Genomic DNA, 19,408 nt, shown 5'->3' with positions numbered 1-19,408 from the left:
GCCAGAACATTGGGGTAATAAAAAGCAGAGCAACTTTCAGTCAGTTTTATTATTGTTTTTAAATTCTCTACAGGCGATAAACCCCTTATTGCCAGCACCCCCCTTTTGCCTGCACACTGGATGGACCACTTCCATTACCGCCCCCTTTAGAATACCACAAAATAATAGTTATGAAGGAAAGAAAATAATAAAGTGAAAACCCAGTTAACTTATGCCTTGCTCTCTGATATGTATATACATCCAGGAAATGGCTGGCATGTTTGTACCAATCGCCGCCTGTTCCATTTAGAAGAGTTTCTGTGAAGAAGAGGAAAGCTTGTTTGTTTCCTTGGGTTTTTCCTCCCCTCTTATCTCCATAGTTACAAGAGTTGGTTCTGTGTAATTTTTTGAAGCTGGCACCTTGCCCAACTCAAATTGATTATAAAGGTTGGGAGGGACAGTTGAGATCTGCAGCTTGATTCCCGGGTAAGTTGGCTGTTTAGAAAGATAGCATTGACAGCCGAGATAGCCTGCAGATGGGAAGGCAAATCTGGAGATTCCGTTTTTTATTATGGAGCCGATGAATGACTCACTAGTTTGGGCTCTTCCTTGGAGGAACACAGAAAGATAAGTGCCTGGGAGAAATCAGCCAAAAGATTCTTTCCTCAAAGGCTTTATAGTAAGGTTGCCAGGTTAAATACAGGACACAAGTTAAATTAGCATTTCAGATAAACGACAAATACTTTTTTTTAGGATAAGCATGTCCCCAAATAGTGTATGGGATATACTCATACTGAAAACACAGATGCTCAGTTATATTTGCATTTCACATAAACAAGGAATTTTTTTTTGGCATAAGTATGTCCCATGAAATATTTGGGTCATACTTAAATATTATTTATGGTTTATCTGAAATGCAAATTTTAACAGGGAATCCTATATTTTTATTTGCTAAATCTGGCAGCCCTACTTACAGAAATCTAGCAAGATCTTTAAAAAATGGTTTCTTTCAATTCAGGAACAGCCAATCTTGTTTTTCTCTTAAAGGATTCTGTAGGCTGTTGGATTTTATTTATTGGTGTGTGGGAGTACACGAGGGAGAGGATTAAGGAAAGAGATTGGACCGGAAGACAGGAGACTGAAGTCTAGACCTGCTCTGCCAGTAACTGGCTGCATAAACCTGGACAAGACCCTTCACTTGTCTAAGCCTTATCTTTCTAAAAGGAAGGGATTAAATGGTCTCTCAAAGGATTCTATAGTCCTATGTCCTTCCCATACTACTGATATCTTAATGGAATTCATTTTTCCTTGAGTTGATATAAGTTGGTGCTATCTGATAGAAATAAAATGCAAGCCACATATTGTAATTTTAGATTTTCCAGTAGCCACATTATAAAAGTAAAAAGAAACAGGTGAAATTAATTTTAATAATACATTTTATTCAACCAATTATACTAAAATAGGATCATTTTAATATACAATCAATATAAAAATTATTGAGATAGTTTACATTTTTTTGTACTAAGTCTTCAAAGTCTGGTATTTACCCTTATAGTACATCTCAATTGGACTAGACACATTTAAAGTATCAATTGCCACATATGGCTCAGTGTCTACCATATTGGACAGCACAGGTATAGGCTAAAAAATAGATAATCAGGCTAGGCAGGGTGGCTCATGCCTGTAATTCCAACACTTTTGGAGGCCGAGGCAGGCGGATCATGAGATCAGGAGTTGGAGACCAGCCTGGCCAACATGGTGAAACTCTGTGTCTACTAAAAAAATACAAAAATTAGCTGGGTGTTGTGGTGCGTGCCTGTGGTCCCAGCTACTCGGGAGGTTGAGGCAAGAGAATCACTTGAACCTGGGAGGCAGAGGTTGTAGTGAATCGAGATCGGGCCACTGCACTCCAGCCTGGGTGACAGAGCAAGACTCCGGCTCAAAAATAAAATAAATAAATAAACAAATAAACAGATAAATAGATAAAGAAACTTTAAAGAGTTAGGCAAATTTAAGAATGAGAGATCTATAAAGGGTTATGGAGAGAACTTAGGCTATCATGGAACATATTCATAGGCTTTTAACAAGTAATATACAGTTGATCCTTACTAGTCACAGATTCTTTAGTTGCAAATTTGCCTACTTGCTAAAATTTATCTGGAACCCCAAAATCAATACCGTCATTAGTGAGCACGCACATGCACAGAGCAGTTAAAAAGTTGAATTGCCCAATGTACACATTCCCAGCTGAGGTCGAACGAGATGACACTCTGTCTTCTTGTTTCAGCTCTCAAACCGTAAACAAGTGTCCTTCTCACAGTCTATTTAGTGCCACGTTTTTTGCATTTTTATGAGCTCTTTTGTTGATGATTCACTGTTTAAAATGGCCCCCCACGCCTAGTGCTAAAGTGTTATCTAGTGTCTGAAGTGCTGTCTAGTATCCCTAAGCCAAGAAGGCTGTGATATGCCTTATGGTGGAAACACGTGCATTAAATAAGCTTTGTCCAGACAGGAGTGATAGCTGCTAGCTATGAGTTTAATGTTAATGAGTCAACAATATGTTAAAGAAGGTGTCTTTAAACAGAAACACACATAAAACAAGGTTATTTACTGATCCAAAAATGTTGTGACCAGAGGCTCACAACTAGGGATAATAATTCAATATTCACCAAGACAGTGTTCTTGGTGACTTTATAGAACATAAATAAAGCAAATAATGAGAATAGAATGTACTTTTAAAATAATAGTTTTAGATTTACAGAAAAATTGAGCGGTTTCCCCTCTTATTAACACCTTGCATTAGTATGGAACAGTTGTTACAGTTAATGAATAAACATCCATCCGTTGTTATTATTAACTAAAGTACATAGCTTATTCAGATTTCCTTAGTTTGTACTTAATGCCCTTTTTTTCTGAATACGAGGATGCCACATCATATCTAGTTGTAACGTCTTCTTAGCCTCTTCTTTGCCATGACAGTTTCTCAGACTTTCCTTGTTTTCGATGATCTTGATGGCTTTAAGGAGTCCTGGTCAAGTATATTGTAGGATGTCCCCCCACTGGAAATTTGTCTGTGTTTTTCATGGCTAGATGGGGGTTATGGGTTTCCAGGAGAAAGATCACAGAGGTAACATGACATTTTTAATCATATTATATCAAGGATGCATACCATCAAGATGATTTATGACTGTTGATATTGGCCTTGGTCACTTGGCTGAGGTAGTGTTTGTCAGGTTTCTCCACTGTAAAGTGACTCTTCCCTCCCCTCCTTTCCATACTGTGCTCTTTGGAAAGAAGTCACTATGTGAAGCCCACACTTAAGGAGTGGGGAGTTATGCTTCCCCTCTTTTAGGGCAGAAACTACATGATTTATTTGAAATTTTTCTGCATAGAAGACTGGCTTCTCATTCCCCATTTGTTGATATATTCAATCATTTATTTATATCAGTATGGATTAAGGATATTTATTTTATATTTTGGGTTATAATCTAATACTACCTTATATATTTTGCTTTTCAAGGGCACCGTTGTGCCTTACAGACTTTTGTAAATTCAAAACAAGTTAAACAGAATGTATTTAGAGTCATTCTCCAAAGTTGAATTATTAAGTCAAAGAGTGTTTAAAATTTTTTATGTACATTAATACATTTCTTAAATGTGTGTGCTGCTAATTCAATGCAGGCCTGGTGTCAAAAGAGAAGCCCCCAAGCTCTCCCCATTCCCCAATCCCATGAGGCTCCCTTTTAGTATTCTTTGAAGAAACTGAAAGGACCCAAATCTGACCCAGAGGAGCAATTGTTTGGTTTTCTTTTTGTATTCTGACGTGAATCCAGATATACCACAGACAAATCTGGGCCCCAAAGACTTGTAATCATACCAGTTGACATTTATTGAGGGCCTCCTATGTGCCAGGCACTTTTCCAACAGCTGTATTTGTATTAAATAAGTTAATTCTCACAATGCTAAGAGGGATATCTGGTGGTCTCCATTTTAAGGATGGAGATCCTGAGGCACAGAAAAGTTAACTAACTTGCCTAAGGTCACTTGGCTTGTACATGGTAGGGACAGAATCTGAACTCAGGCAGTCTAATGCAGGAAGCCATTCTCTTGGAACGCCCACTGTGACTATATAGTATGAAAACTCTTATGAACCAGTGCCCTCATTCTTGTTTACTATCACTCTTTCCCAGTACCAGCATTTTAAAGGGTGCTCCTTTGTCATATTCTCATCTTTTTTTTTTCTTCAAGTTTCTATTATCAAAAAGCTTGTCTTGTTTAAATGGGTCAGAGAACACTATGAATAAAGGTCACTTTCTTTACTGACAAACTTTCCCAAAGAGAAATTTGCATTTCTGTTGATAAAAACCGTATCACAGACACAGGTGATGGTCCAATGTTTTAGCAAATAAGGAAGTGCAGGGTGCCAAGCTGAGATCAGCGGAACTGAAACCAGGGCTTCCCTTGCTCTGTGAGTACCAGTCTTCCCTCACTACCTCAGGGATTCCTGAAAACAATCTTGAAAAGGGCACATGACCTCATGAAGTGTTTTCTTTTTTATAAAAAAGGTCAATTCCTATCTTACTATACTTAATGTCTAGGAATTGTCCCTCCTGTATAAGTAAGGGGGCTCTGGTTGTCTTCAATAGCTGGAAAAAGCAAAAGAGATGGTTAAAAAAATAGCTGGCCCTGCACAGAGGCTCCTGCCTGTAATCCTGGCATTTTGGGAGGCCAAGGCAGGAGGATTGCTTGAGCAGAGGAGTTCCAGACCAGCCTGATCAACACAGCGAGACCACATCTCTACAAAATGTTTTTTAAAATTAGCCGGGTATGGTGGTGCACACTTGTAGTCCCAGCTACTGGGAAGGCTGAGGCAGGAGGATTGCCTGGGCCCAGGAGTTTGAGGCTGCAGTGAGCTGGGATCATAACACTGTACTCTAGCCTGGGAGACAAAGTGAGATCTTGTCTCTAAAAAAATAGCCTTTAAAAATGTTACAGTCCCCTCCTCCATCCTTGTTATAACTGCATTAGTTATGGCAACACTAGAATCTCAGTGGATTAATTCACTAGTTGTTGATTTCTCACTAATGTCAAGTCCAATGCCAGGGTTCTTGCTCAGAAGGTCGACTTCCATTGCCTCCCTCAGAGGCCCAAACTTCTTCCAGCATGCTTAATGGCCTCAGAGTCAGTGGATGGGGAAAGAGACTCTACAGAAGGCACACTTACTGCTTAAACACCTTATCCTGGAAAGGCAAAGTGTATTTCTACTCACATTCCACTGGTAACAGGCAGTCTTCTAATGGGGACCCCTGAAGTGTGAGAAATGAACTCCCTGGCTGGGCAGCTGCTTTTCAGCCACAGCTCTACATAATGGAGGTGAAGGCCAATCCTGGTGGCTAGCTAGTCATCTCTGCCATGAGGACCTGAACTGGAACAAGTTTCAATTTCTCAAAAGGCTAATGAGACTGCAAAGAGGTGGAGGGCACTCTGTGGAAGGGTGGGCACCGACCCCATGCTCTCTGCTGATGTGCATCACATGTCCACAGACTGTCACTGGCTAGTAACATCAGAGAAGAGCTATCTATCTTTCTGTGCATTGGGCATGGAGATCCTGGGGAAAATCAGGATCCTGGATGACTTGACCATGAAGTGAGCACAAAATAAGAAAAGAAAAATTAACATAGCATCTAGAGCAGATAAATGGGACAAGTGGGGAGGTGGGATGGTTTATTCACAGGCACTGATTTGATTAAGCAACAGAAAAACTGTCTGATATTTTGGAAAAACAGAACAACCCCCAAACTAGATGCTGTCTAGCCACATTGCTTTACGCAGGACACTTGACCCTCTGGGGCTTAGTTTATGCAAAAATGATACATTGACCCAATTGTTTCAAAAGTGTATTTGGTGATCCTAGGACTTATGAACTATCTAATGGTAATGAGCACTTTCAGAGCCATGAAAAAAGCCTCCTGTTATGTATCTTGACCTGGCTGGTAGTTACATAGATGTGTTTACTTTGTAAAACTTCAATGAACCATATGCTTATGATTTGTACACTTGTCTTTATGTATGTTATTCTTTAATTTCAAAAGTATATGAAGGAAAAAGGAAGTCTGTCACTATGTCTACCCCTTTTCAAACATGGAGCCTAATATAGTTTCCAAGAACCAATTCAGGCCACAAAACATGCATGGGATTTAGTCATCCTTTGCTAGGCATGTCCCCAAGACTTCCATCCCCTCTACTTGTTGCACCTGAAATAGGGGGAAGGCAACTGCCTGCTTCAAATATGCTCAGATTTTCCTAGAATCTCTGATTCCCATAGCAGTCAAGCCAACTGAAGAAGGAAGCAGGGCCAAATATGGCCATAATCTTTAAGGCCACTGATGTTTTCTATAACTCTTGGCAGAATCTTCAGCAGATCTCTTTGGTGCTGGGCATCTCACACCTCTTACCACCAGCCACACCTGTAGGCCCCTCTGAATGGTCTCTGCCTTCAGGTAGTTCCTTACTGAGAGTTCATGCTGCTGCTAACATGTGACCTCATCTGCAGGCCAACTAGATTGGGCAGAGATGGACACATGACCCAAGGGAAGCAGATCTACAGGTGACCAGAAGCCAAGAGGTGGACTGCAGTAAAAGTTTCACAGAAATAGAGATGACCAAGGTTGACTGGAACAACCCAATCATCCTGGGGATGTGGTAAAGATAGAGTCAGGCAGGTGGGTAAGGGCAGAAAAGGAAAGATGTCTGAGAGCAGGCAGGCAGCAAAGTCTTTCAGGAGGAAGAGGCATAAGTGACTGTGACCATGAATGAGCTTTGAATCCACAGAAACAGAAAGATAGTAGGCTAGAAGGTGAAGCAGCTACTTGGCAGGAGCAGGCACAGAAGTGTCTAGGATGAGGGCACTGAGTCACAGCAATGGCGAGCCCACAGGCAGCAGCCATGAAGCCACATGCTGCCAATGAAGACGCTCCGCAACTCCAGTCCAGTTCCCATGAGGCCACCTGTACTGCCATTCCTCCTTTTCCTTTTAGGAATAAGCACAAGATCAAGATTCCCAACACTTTTATTTAACTTCTCCCTTCCCCTATCCATCAAAAAGGGTTAATAATAATGCCCACTTAATGTTTTGTGGAGATTAAATAAGTCAGTACATGTAAGGCGCTTAGTGCCTTCCACATATTCAGTGCTCGAAAACAATTGCTGTGTTGAGGGTGAAGAAGAAGATGATGATTTTTACATGTGTTCTTAAACCCACAAGAACCAAGGCAATCAGAGTCTCTGTTACTTTGAAACAAAAGAAAATAAAATTTTAACTGCTATTTTAAACTCTAAGATGAGTGGCTCAAAGCTATTCTGGCTTTATGTCTACTCATAGCTTCCAAACATAGCCCGGCTTCCTCACTTGGGGCCATCCCCTAAAATGGTCGATTAAACAATCGACCATTTCTTGGATCTTGGTGGCTTCACCATCATATGGATGTTTTAGGTGTTAGAGCACTTGTGGCAAGCTGGAATCATAGGGATGAGGAGACGGGAGACACACTAGGTATATGGATGTGCACTTAATATGAAAAAATGACTTTTAAAGTGAACAATAAACTGGCAAATGTGTGCTCCATTGACACCGTATTCTAATGTGTGTCTTCCTCAGCTGAAACCCTGACATCTTGAAGCCTGTCAAAATGCTAAGCTGCCAGGACCTCCAGAAAAAGATAATTGTCTTAGACAGGGTTCCTCCAGAAGCCGACCTGGACACAAGGGCTCAAGCTCATGTAGCTGATTTGAGAGCTGGTCCAAGTAAACACTGTAGAGGAGTAGGAACATGAAACAAGGAAGGGAAGGCAGCAAATAAATGGTGTGGTATCAAGCCAACGATTGCTGTGGCCAACTGGCGATAATTTCCCAGTACTTCTGGCCTGCCACGTGGGAGGGTAACACAGACCTCCGGGACCAGAAAAGGCAAGGAAATGCAGGTTCTGACAAGTGGAAGTCAGGCTGGAATGCATCACAGTGGTAAGGGTTGGGGGATACAGGCAGAACACTGACAGTGTCTGATAGGATAACCCAGGCCTCCTTCGAAGTTGTGGCTAGGTTTGGATTTCTAGGGATCAGGTGTTGTCTTACAAGTCATACTGACAGGCAGCCATTCTTCATTTTCCAAATCACTTGTGTTAAGACAAATGTGATGGTACCCCTAAAGTGGTAATTGTATTTTCCTGGAAATCAACGCAGGTTTGTTTATATGCCACTTGTATGTTGCAGCACATAGCACATGCAGATCTTGAACATCTTGAAAAAGCAGTACAGGGACCCAGAACAAGTCTGTTCACAGACCTGCCCAGAGGATACCAAATGGTATGTTATTTTCTCCTCTCAACTGCATGTCACCAACAAAGGAACCCTACATGCTGGAAGTGGGGCTTTTCGGAGATCTCGCAGCAGGCTACAGACGTGAGATTTGTGCCAGTAAAAAGGTCTGGCATCCTTTCTGCAATGTGTTAGTGGCACGGATGAATACTCAGGATGGAGGAGGTTGCTATTTTAATTTACATGCTATTGCTACCCGTTTTGGCTGGCTTACCCAGAATGCCCCAGATACCTATTTGAATGGGAAGTGTTCCATATTTGTAAGACAGACCATCTTGTGGAAATTGGTGTTTTGTCACTCTCCTGAACAGTGTGAAGTTAGGAAAATGGCTTGTGTGTCTTGTTTGTGTTACAGAATTCTAGCATTTTTTTCTCCCTGTTTTTTTTTCTTATCAGCATTTTTTTTTCAAAGGAGTTGAGAAAAACCAAAAAGATCCTTTTCACCACTTTTTCAGAATCATCCAACATGAAAAATGCAGGCTTCCGTTACATCTTAATTATTGTTTGCAAAAACTGTAAGTAGTTTTACACCATAATTTCTATATACTACTGAAATTGCTTGGTAGAAATTTGAAAGCTACCAAAAATCATTTTTGCTTTTGCAAATTTCTTCTTTTTATTTTTCTCTTGGAATACTGATAGAGTAAATAAAAGTGGTCCTTTATTCTAGGCCCAATATACTGGTCTGATTCACTTTAGATAATTATTCATAGAAGTCATATAATTTCTTTTATATTTTATTATTTTACAACATATTTCTATGCATTACTGAGTTTTTACATTTCTACATTTTTACATTTCATTTTTATACAATGAATTTTGTCTATAGAACACTCAGCTTGCCATATATAATATGCATGCATATTTAAAATGATAAAAAGAAGCATTCAAGATTCCAAAGAGAGTCTCATATAATTGCAGTGATGTAATATAATATAATGCAATAAAAATGCAATTTATCCCAAGGACATATTTGGCAGAATACTAAGGTCACTGTTTTCTGACCCTAATTTTCAAGCTACTGTCTGACATTTACATTGTATATCATTAAGAGCACATACAAGCATATCATGCCTTTTGGGGACCAATTTTACATAAATTATGTGTCTCTATGGTTGGTTTGGATGATGGGGCATTCAGTCTATATTAGGAATGTCACATAGACAACACTCCCCCTCACTCCCTGCCTATCGCAAGAATGCTGGAAGTAAATTAGAGAAAAGAGAGACTGGAGAGTCCTTCTTAGAGATTTTAAAAGAATCAACAGCAGACTTTCAACAATAAGACAGACTGAGCTCGTGAGTAAGGCCCCTCCTCTCACTAACACATAGAAATGCAGACAAAACATATCCTCCAGAATTTAAATACATATATGAGCTCAGAAAAGGATGCAGGGGAAATCCCCAAGTGCCAGACAGGAAGAAAGGAACCAAAGTTGAGCAGTAAGGCCAAACAGGTACCATCGCACACCACCATGAAGATTTCACAACGAGATATAGGCACCATAGACAGGTTCTAATACCAGTGTGGTGTGGGAAATGAGGCTTCAGACTTTCATGGGGCAGGGGAGCTGGCATCTTAGACAGCTGGCCTATCTAGGCTTTGAACAGGGGTTTAGAAAGGTTGTCAGGGAAGCAACCCTGACCCAGGGAAGTTATGAGGAGGCTTGTATCTGGGCTCTTGGGAGGAAAAAAGTCATCTGCAGGAATTAAAACCTAAGATTGCACTCTACTGAATGTAGAATTTGAATTGACACTGCCTGGATGGCACAGGAAATACAAGCCAAATAACTAACATAAAAACAGATCTAGAACCTTTGAAACCTTCAGAATTCCCAAATTGAAACAAATGCCAAACCACTCTGTAGGTCCATTTTCGCAACTTTCAGTGAAACTTCAGTGACTCTCAGGACTCCTTTATGAAGAAGAAATCCCCTAAAGATAAATTCACAATAAAAATTATAAATGTATAGAAAAATGCACCCACTGTGAGGGAGGGTTACAAAACTCACCAAATAAGAGAATTAGCACCCCAATTTGAATATAATAGATTGATCTTAAACAGACTATAAAATAAGTATATTTTAAATGATTAAAGACATAAATGAGAGAAGAGAAGCCAAAATAAAAGCCCAAAACAATATGAAAAAAGAATCAGAAAGGTTTGAAAGAGAATCAGAGTTACTAGTAGTGAAAAATAGAGTCATGGAAATTGGTGAACAGGTTAAATAGTAGTCTAGACAAAAGTGAAAAGAAAATCGGTGAACTAGATGGTATATGTGAGGATATTACCCAAAATGTGGCACAGAGAAAGGGTGAGGGCAGAGAGAGAGAGAGTGAGTGATAGAGAGAAATGAACTATGAAAGTGATTTGGAGGAAGTTCCAATATATGTCTAATCAAAGTTGCAGAATAAAAAATTAAAGGGAAATGGTGAGAAGCAATATTCCAAAAGATAATGGCTGAAACTTTTCCAGGACTGAAAAGAGACATGAGTTTTTAGATTAAATAAAACATATCATGTCCTAAGCAAGATAAATTAAAACAAATCCACACCTAGATAAATGTGATCCTACAGAATATCTAAGAAGAGGAGAAAATCTCAAAAGAAACCAGAAAGAAAAAAAAATCAGATAACCTGCAAAGAAAGTATACAGGTTATAATTAAGTCACATGAACACACCTAACTGCAAATGAAGCTGGAAAACACGGTCCAGTCGTGTGTCTGAGAAGACAAGAATGTGTCTTTTGAAGACCAGATACCATATTTGACCATAGTGTAATTATCACCTTTTGAGTATTGAGCTCAGACCTATGGAAGAAGAGAGGAAGAAAGATGCTCTTGGAAGATAAAATATTTCTAACAATCCTCAAACCATACCACTTAAAGCACCGAAACTTCCTTCTCTGAAATTATTTTGGCTTTGCTATTATAAATGGTGATAAAGGAATTCTCCCACCCAGATTAAATATAACATGGTTTGGAAATGGATCTTGTCTAACTTAAATTAATGGATATGTGGAAATTGAACAACCTGCTTCTGAATGACTCTTGGGTAAATAATGAAATTAAGGCAGAAATCAAGAAGTTCTTTGAAACTAATAAGAACAAAGAGACAGCATACCAGAATCCCTGGGACACAGCTAAAGCAATGTGAAGAGGGAAATTTATAGCACTAAATGCCCACATCAAAAAGCTAGAAAGATCTCAAGTTAACAACCAACCTAACATCACAACGAAAAGAACTAGAGAACCAAGAGCAAACAAACCTCAAAGCTAGTAGAAGACAAGAAATAACCAAGATCAGAGCTGAACTGAAGGAGATAGAGACACGAAAAACCCTTCAGAAAACCAATAATTCGGGGAACTGGTGTTTTGAAAAACATTAATAAAATAGAATGCTAGCTAGGCTAATGTAAAAGAGAAAAGAATCAAATAAGCACAATCAGAAATGATAAGGGGGATATCACCACTGACTCCACAGAAATACAAACAACCATCCGAGAATACTATAAACACCTCTATGCACACAAACTAGAAAATCTAGAAGAAATGAATACATTCCTGGACACGTACACCCTCCCAAGACTGAACCAGGAAGTAATTGAATCCCTGAACAGATCAATAACTAGTTCTGAAATTGAGGCAGTAATAAATAGCCTACCAACCAAAAAAAGCCTAGGACCAGAGAGATTCACAACTGAATTCTACCAGAGGTACAAGGAAGAGCTGGTACCATTTCTACTGAAACTATTCCAAAAAATTGAAAAAGAGAGAGTTCTCCCTAACTCATTCTATGAGGCCAGCATCAATCTGATACCAAAACCTGGCAGAGATACAACAAGAATAGAAAACTTCAGGCCAATATCCTTGATGAACATCAATGCAAACATCTTTAATAAAATACTGGCAAACCAAATCCAGCAGTACATCAAAAAGCTTGTCCACCATGATAAAGTTGGTTTCATTTCTGGGATGCAAGGTTGGTTCAACATACGCAAATCAATAAATGTGATTCATCACATAAACAGAACTAAAGACAAAAACCACATGGTTCTCTCAATAGATGCAGAAAAGGCCTTCAATAAAATTCAACATCCCTTCATGTTTCAAACTCTCATTAAACTAGATATTGAGGAACATACCTCAAAATAATAAGAGCCATATATAACAAACCCACAGCCAATATCATACTGAATGGGCAAAAGCTGGAAGCATTCCCCTTGAAAACTGGCATAAAACAAGGATGCCCTCTCTCACCACTACTATTCAACATGGCATTGTAATTTCTGGCCAGGGCAATTACACAAGAGAAAGAAAGAAAGGGTATTCAAATAGGAAGAGAGGAAGTCAAACTATCTTTATTTGCAGATGACATGATCCTATATCTAGAAAACCCCATTGTCTCAGCCCAAAAGCTTCTTAAACTGATAAGTAACTTAAGCAAAGTCTCAGGATATAAAATCAATGTGCAAAAATAACTAGCATTCCTATACACCAACAACAGGCAAGCAGAGAGCCAAATAATAAATGAACTCCCATTTGCAATTGCTACAAAAAGAATAACATACCTAGTTAACAAGGGAAGTGAAGGACCTCTTCAAGGAGAACTACAAACCAGTGCTCAAAGAAATCAGAGAGGACACAAACAAATGACAAAACATTCCATGCTCATGATCAGTATGGTGAAAATAGCCATACTGCCCAAAAGCAATTTATAGATTCAATGCTATTCCCGTTAAACTACCATTGACATTCCTCACAGAATTAGAAACAACTATTTTAAAATTCATATGGAACCAAAACAGAGCCCAAATAGCTAAGACAATCCTAAGCAAAAAGAACAAAGCTGGAGGCATCACACTATCTGGCACATAGACCAATGGAACAGAACAGAGAACTTAGAAATAAGACTGCACACCTACAACCATCTGATCTTTGACGAATCTGATAAAAGCAAGCAATGGAGAAAAGATTCCCTACTTAATAAATGGTGCTGGGAGAACTGACTAGCCATATGTAGAAAATTGAAACTGGACCCTTTCCTTACACCATGTGCAAAAACTAATTCAAGATGGATTACAGACTTAAATGTAAAACCCAAAACTATCAAAACCCTAGAAAAAAAATCTAGGCAGTATACCATTGAGGACACAGGCACGGGCAAAGATTTCATGACGAAAATGCCAAAAGCAATTGCAACAAAAGCAAAAATTGACAAATGGGATCTAATTAAACTAAAGAGCTTCTGCACAGCAAAATAAACTATCATCAGAGTGAACAGAAAACCTACAGAATGGAAGAAGATTTTTGCAAACTATGCATCTGACAAATGTCTAATATCCAGAGTCTATAAGGAACTTAAACAAATTTACAAGAAACAAATAAACAATCCCATTAAAAAGTGTGCAAACCACATGAACCTGATAATTCTCACAGGAAGACATACATGAGGCCAAGAAACGTATGAATAAAAGCTCAACATCACTGATCATTAGAGAAATGCAAATCAAAACCAGAGTGAGATACCATCTCACCTCAGTCAGAATGACTGTTACTAAAAAGTCAAAAAACAACAGATGCTGGTGAAGTTGTGGAGAAAAAGGAATGCTTTTACTCTGTTGGTGGGAGTGTAAATTAGTTCAACCACTGTGGAAGACAGTGTGGCAATTCCTCAAAGACCTAGAGGCAGAAATACCATTTGCTCCAGCAATCCCATTACTGGGTATATACCCAAAGGAATATAAATCATTCTATTATAAGGATACATGCACGTGTATGCTCATTGCAGCACTATTCCCAATAACAAAGACATGGAATCAACCTAAATGTTTATCAGTCATAGGCTGGATAAAGAAAATGTGGTACATATACACCATGGAATACTATGCAGCCATAAAAAGGAACTTGATCATGGCCTTTGCAGGACATGGATGAAATTGGAACCCATTATCCTTAGCAAACTAACATAGGAACAGAAAACCAAACATCGCATGTTCTCACTTACAAGTGGGAGTTGAATGATGAGAACGTGTGGACACATGGGTGAGAAATACACACACGGGGGCCTGTTGTGGGAGGTTGCAGAGGGAGGAGGGAGAGCATCAGGAAGAATAGCTAATGGATGCCGGGCTTCATTTCAGCGTGATGGGTTGATCTCTGAAGCAAACCACTGTGGCACACATTTACCTATGTAACAAACCTGCACATCCTGCACATATACACCTGAACTCAACAGTCGAAGAAAAAGTAAAATAAAATTTAAAAATGGAGAAAGTTGAAAATTTGGGTTTCTCAGAAATGGGGCTGACCACTCACAGAATAATAAACTTATAACACCATAAGGAGATCTCAGTCGGTTACCTAGGTTAGCCTTGGTCAGTGCAACAAGAATAAAGAGTGTGTCATCTGTGTACATCACATAGTAAACACTCAGCAAAAACCCATTGAATGCATTCATTGATTCATTCAACAGGCATTTATTGGATGGGCATACTGAGCTCTTGTTGTAGGTCTGCACTGCACTGTTCAATATGGTAGCCATTACTACCATACTACCATTACTACTACTACATGTGGCTATTTAAATTTAAATTAACTAAAATTAAATAAAAATAAAAATTCAGTTTCTCAGTCACCATAACCACACTTCAAGTGTTCAATAGACACATGTGGCTAGTGGCTACCATATTACACAGCACAGACATAGAATATTTTCATCATCACAGTAAGTTCTATTGGATAGTGCTGTTCTAGATGCTGAAGATACAGCTGTGAACACAACAGACACATTTCCTGTCTTCATAAAGCCTACATTTCACAGGAAGAGGCAGACAATGAACAAATGAGTTAGTAAAGTATATGACATGTCACATGGTGGTAAGTCTATGGAGAAAAAGCAGGAATGGAAAATAGGGAGTGGGAGTGAAGGGGTAGGGGAAATAGCTACAATTTAAAATAAGATAGTTTGGGAAGTACTGAGAAGACGACTGTATTAGTTAATGTAATGCTAACTGATGTAACAGATAAGGCCTCAAATCTCAGTGGCTGAACATAATAATAATAGTTTATTTCTTGCTCCACTCACTGAGTTGTGGGGAGGGACTGTGGAATTGCAAGGTGGAATCTGTTCCATTTGGTCATCCAGGGCCACAGGTTAATGGAGGCTCTCCCATCCTTAACACAGAGCTTCCAAAGTTGTCCTGTATGTTAACATCAAGCCAGCAAATGAGAGAAAGTAAGGAATGGAGGATGGTTCAAGAGGCTTCTATGGTCTGTGGGTCAGGCCTGGAGGTGGTATAATCACTTTCACTAGCATTCAGTTGGCCAGAGCGCAGTCACATGGAGAACAATCAACTCTACCAGTTTGCCAAGACTGAGGGATTTCCTGAGATGTAGGACTTTTAGTGCCCAAATCAAGAACGGTCCAGGCACAGGAGGATGAGTCGGTCACCTCAGCACATGTCTTCAACTGGATGCCACTTTCTAGCAATAATTCTATTCTATGGAAAGGGAGAATGCATCTTTGCATTGTTACTCTCTGCATTGTTACTGATGCAGACAGCTAACTGTCTACCATAGTAATATTTTTCTCAGAGAAATGAGAAACCTAGCATGCAGATATGGGGACAGGAAAGGAGAACTGCAGCCAGAGGGAACAGTAAGTGGAAAGGCCCTGAGACAGGGGTGTGCCTCTCATTGAGGTAGAAAAACCAGGGGACAAGGACAACTGGAATAGAGTAGGTGAGGTAGAACATTCCAGAGCATCTTTTCAGGTTCCCACTGATTTACTAACAGTCCCCCTGAGATGTGGTTGTTCACTTCCATCAAACTGGCTATAATTTGGTCATAAAGAAATGATGACAATCTCAGCTAACTCCTTTGCTGAAATGTAGATATATAGCCTATGGCCTTTCCCTGGTTTAACAGTTTGCTAGCCCTATCAGAAAAGTTACCTGGCATGGATAGCGAAGCATGTACAGTGAGACCAACAGAGCTTAAACTTCTAGGCTCCTCACCTATACAGCTCCCTTCCAAGGCCCTGGAAAGAGCCCTAGCACCGTGTTCATATGTCATATGTTTTCATAAATTTTTCAAAAACAGGATGTTCTCATTTTAATCTGTTAAGTTCTCTGTTTCTTTTCAATTCTACTCCTTCTCCATCACACTTCCCTTCAAGTCTGCTGGTATTGAAGTGGCCAGAGACATTTTTGAGCTCAGGCTGAGGGGAATTTGAGTTGGGGAATACATTTAGTTTACTCTTAGTAGTAGATGTTTATGTGGTTCACAGTGACTTATGCATATAGTTAACTTATTGCTAGCCATCTTGGTATAAAATTGGCTCTAGAATCCTATCTGCTGTGCCAACATATCCAGCATTGTGACACAAAGACTCAGTACACAATATGACTCCTAGCCTCTCTTAGTCCATTTTCTGTTGTGTATAACAGGATACCTGAAATTGGGTAACTTATGAAGAAAAGGAATATATTGCTTGCAGTTATGGAGGCTGAGAAATCCAAAGTCAAGGGGTCACATCTAATGAAGGACTTCTTGCTTGTGGGGACTGTCCACAGAGTTCCAAGTTGGCACACGGCATCACACGGCAAGGGCCTGGCTGTGCTATCTCAGGTTGTTTCCTCTTAGAAAGCTACCAAACCCACTCCCATGAGAATCCATTAATGCATCAACCCATTAATCTATGAACAGATTAATCCACTCATGAAGGCAGAGCCCTCATGATCTAACAACCTGTGAAAGGCCCCATATCTCAATACTGCCACATTGGGGGTTAAATTTCAACATGAGTTTTGGAGGGGACAAACATTCAAACCATAGCATATCCACTTTGAGGTATCAACTGGACCTCTGGCACCTAATACAAGATGTACATGAGTAGTGGAGAAGGAATGAAGTACAAAGAGTACATAGGTTGATGCTGTGAACAATTCTTCCAAACAAAAGTACAAGGGATGTACTTGGTTGAATATTGTCTCCCCAAAATTCATGTCTATCTGGAACCTCAGAATGTCAGCCTTATTTGGAAATAGGATGTTTGCAGATGCAATTAAGATGAGGTCATGCTGGTTTAAAGTGGGCCCTAAATTCAATGACTGGTATCCTTATAAGAAGAGGAAAGGGCATGATGTGGTTTGGCTGTGTCTTCACCCAAACCTCACCTTGAATTGTAATAATCCCCACATGTCAAAGGCAGGAGGAGGTAGAGATAATTGAATCATGGAGGTGGTTCTTTCTTGTGCTGTTCTGTTAGTAGTCAATAAATCTCACAATATCTGATGGTTTTATAAATGGGAGTTCCCCCGCACAAGCTCTCTTGCCTGCAGCCATGTAAGATGTGACTTTGCTCCTCCTTCACTTCTGCCATGGTTGTGAGGCCTCCCCAGCCATGTGGAACTGTGAGTCCATTAAGCCTCTTTCCTTTATAAATTACCCAGTCTCTGGTATGTCTTTATTAGCAGCATGAGAACAGACTAATACAGGGCATAATCACACAAAGAGAAGAAGGCCATGTTAAGTCAGAGGCAGTGATTGAGTGATGTTGCCACAAGCCAAGCAATGCCGGGAACCACCAGGAAAAGGCAAGGAAGGATTCTCCCACAGAGACTTTGGAGAAAGAATGGCCCTGCCAGCAGCGTGATTTTTGACTTCTGGCCTCCAGAACTGTGAGAGAATACATTTCTTTTGTTTTAAGCCACCAGTTCATGCTAATTTTTACGGCAACACTGGGAAACTAATGTGCATAAATACATCATTTACAATTACAAGTGCATAATACGTCTCATTTCTTTTATTAATTGGAAGAAATAGAATTGATTTGGATTATTTTATTTATAAGCACAAACTTGTAGCAATACTATAAGCAGTAGGAATGTGTGTGTGAAGTTGCATATTATATGCATCCCAGCTTTCGATAATTAAACAAAGAATTTCAATCAACCAGGATGGAGGTAAGACTGAATTATTTCTATAGAAAATGACATTACAGAATTGTTGTCACATGAAGATGTGATCAAAGAGTATCTAGCCATCAAAAAAGGAGGGGAAAAGGTAGTATAAAGATATTTCAGGAAAATAATTAATACAAAATATTATGTTATTTTTCTTGATTTTTGTTTGGGATATTTGCCATCTGTTTTGAAATTTACAATTTGTTGCAAGTTTTAGTCTCATCCTACATAAATATTCACACGTGTACCTAATTTTGTATTTGTTATTTTGTATGCTTTTTGAAAGAGTTCCTTCCGCCACCACCAAATTCTATAAGCTTCAGGTCTCACAGTACGCTTTTCAGAAATCTACAGGCAAGTTAAGCCCTCTAGAAGCTTATATCGTAAGTGAACCAAGTAATCTCTGGATTTACAGCTATCCTGCACAAAGAGGATTTTCACGAGGTAACATAAACAGCTCAAAAATTGCTTGTACTTCTTGTAGTGGTTTCTCAACAGCAGTTCTAATGATATCTTGGGTGGGACAAAACTTCGTTGTTCCAGAATGTTCCTTGAACTTAAGAACATCTGGCATCCTTGGCCTCTGTGCACTAGATGACAGTAACAGGCTCCAGTCTGTGACAATCAGAATCACTCTCATTTTCCAATTTAACCTGGGCTTGTTGAGGGGTAGAAATACTGCCTCCATTGAGAACCACTGCTACAGTAGGTGGCCCTGAGATATTCTTTGTAAATCCCATTCTATCAGATTGAGATCAAATTGGAATTGGACTCAAAGGCAAGGTTCCTCACTTTGTGTCCCACTTATTGAGCAGACTCACCCTGGCTCTTCCAAGTCAGCCCCTCTCTCCTGCAAGTGAAGCTTCGGAAACACATCTTGAAAAGGCTCCCCATGTGACTCTGATGTCCACCGTAATTTGAGAGCACCTGTTCTCAAATTCAGGGTGATTGTGGCCCCCACAGAACATATGGCAATGTCTGGAGGCAGTTTTGGTTATCACAACTGGGGCAGGATGGGGTCTTACTGTCATTCAGCAGGTAGAGGCCAGGGATGCTGTAAAACATTCTGCAGTGCATAAGACAGTCCCC

Source organism: Rhinopithecus roxellana, chromosome 7 (genome assembly GCF_007565055.1).
Source record: "Rhinopithecus roxellana isolate Shanxi Qingling chromosome 7, ASM756505v1, whole genome shotgun sequence".
Taxonomy (NCBI): Eukaryota; Metazoa; Chordata; class Mammalia; order Primates; family Cercopithecidae; genus Rhinopithecus; species Rhinopithecus roxellana.
This window is presented reverse-complemented; position numbering follows the sequence as displayed.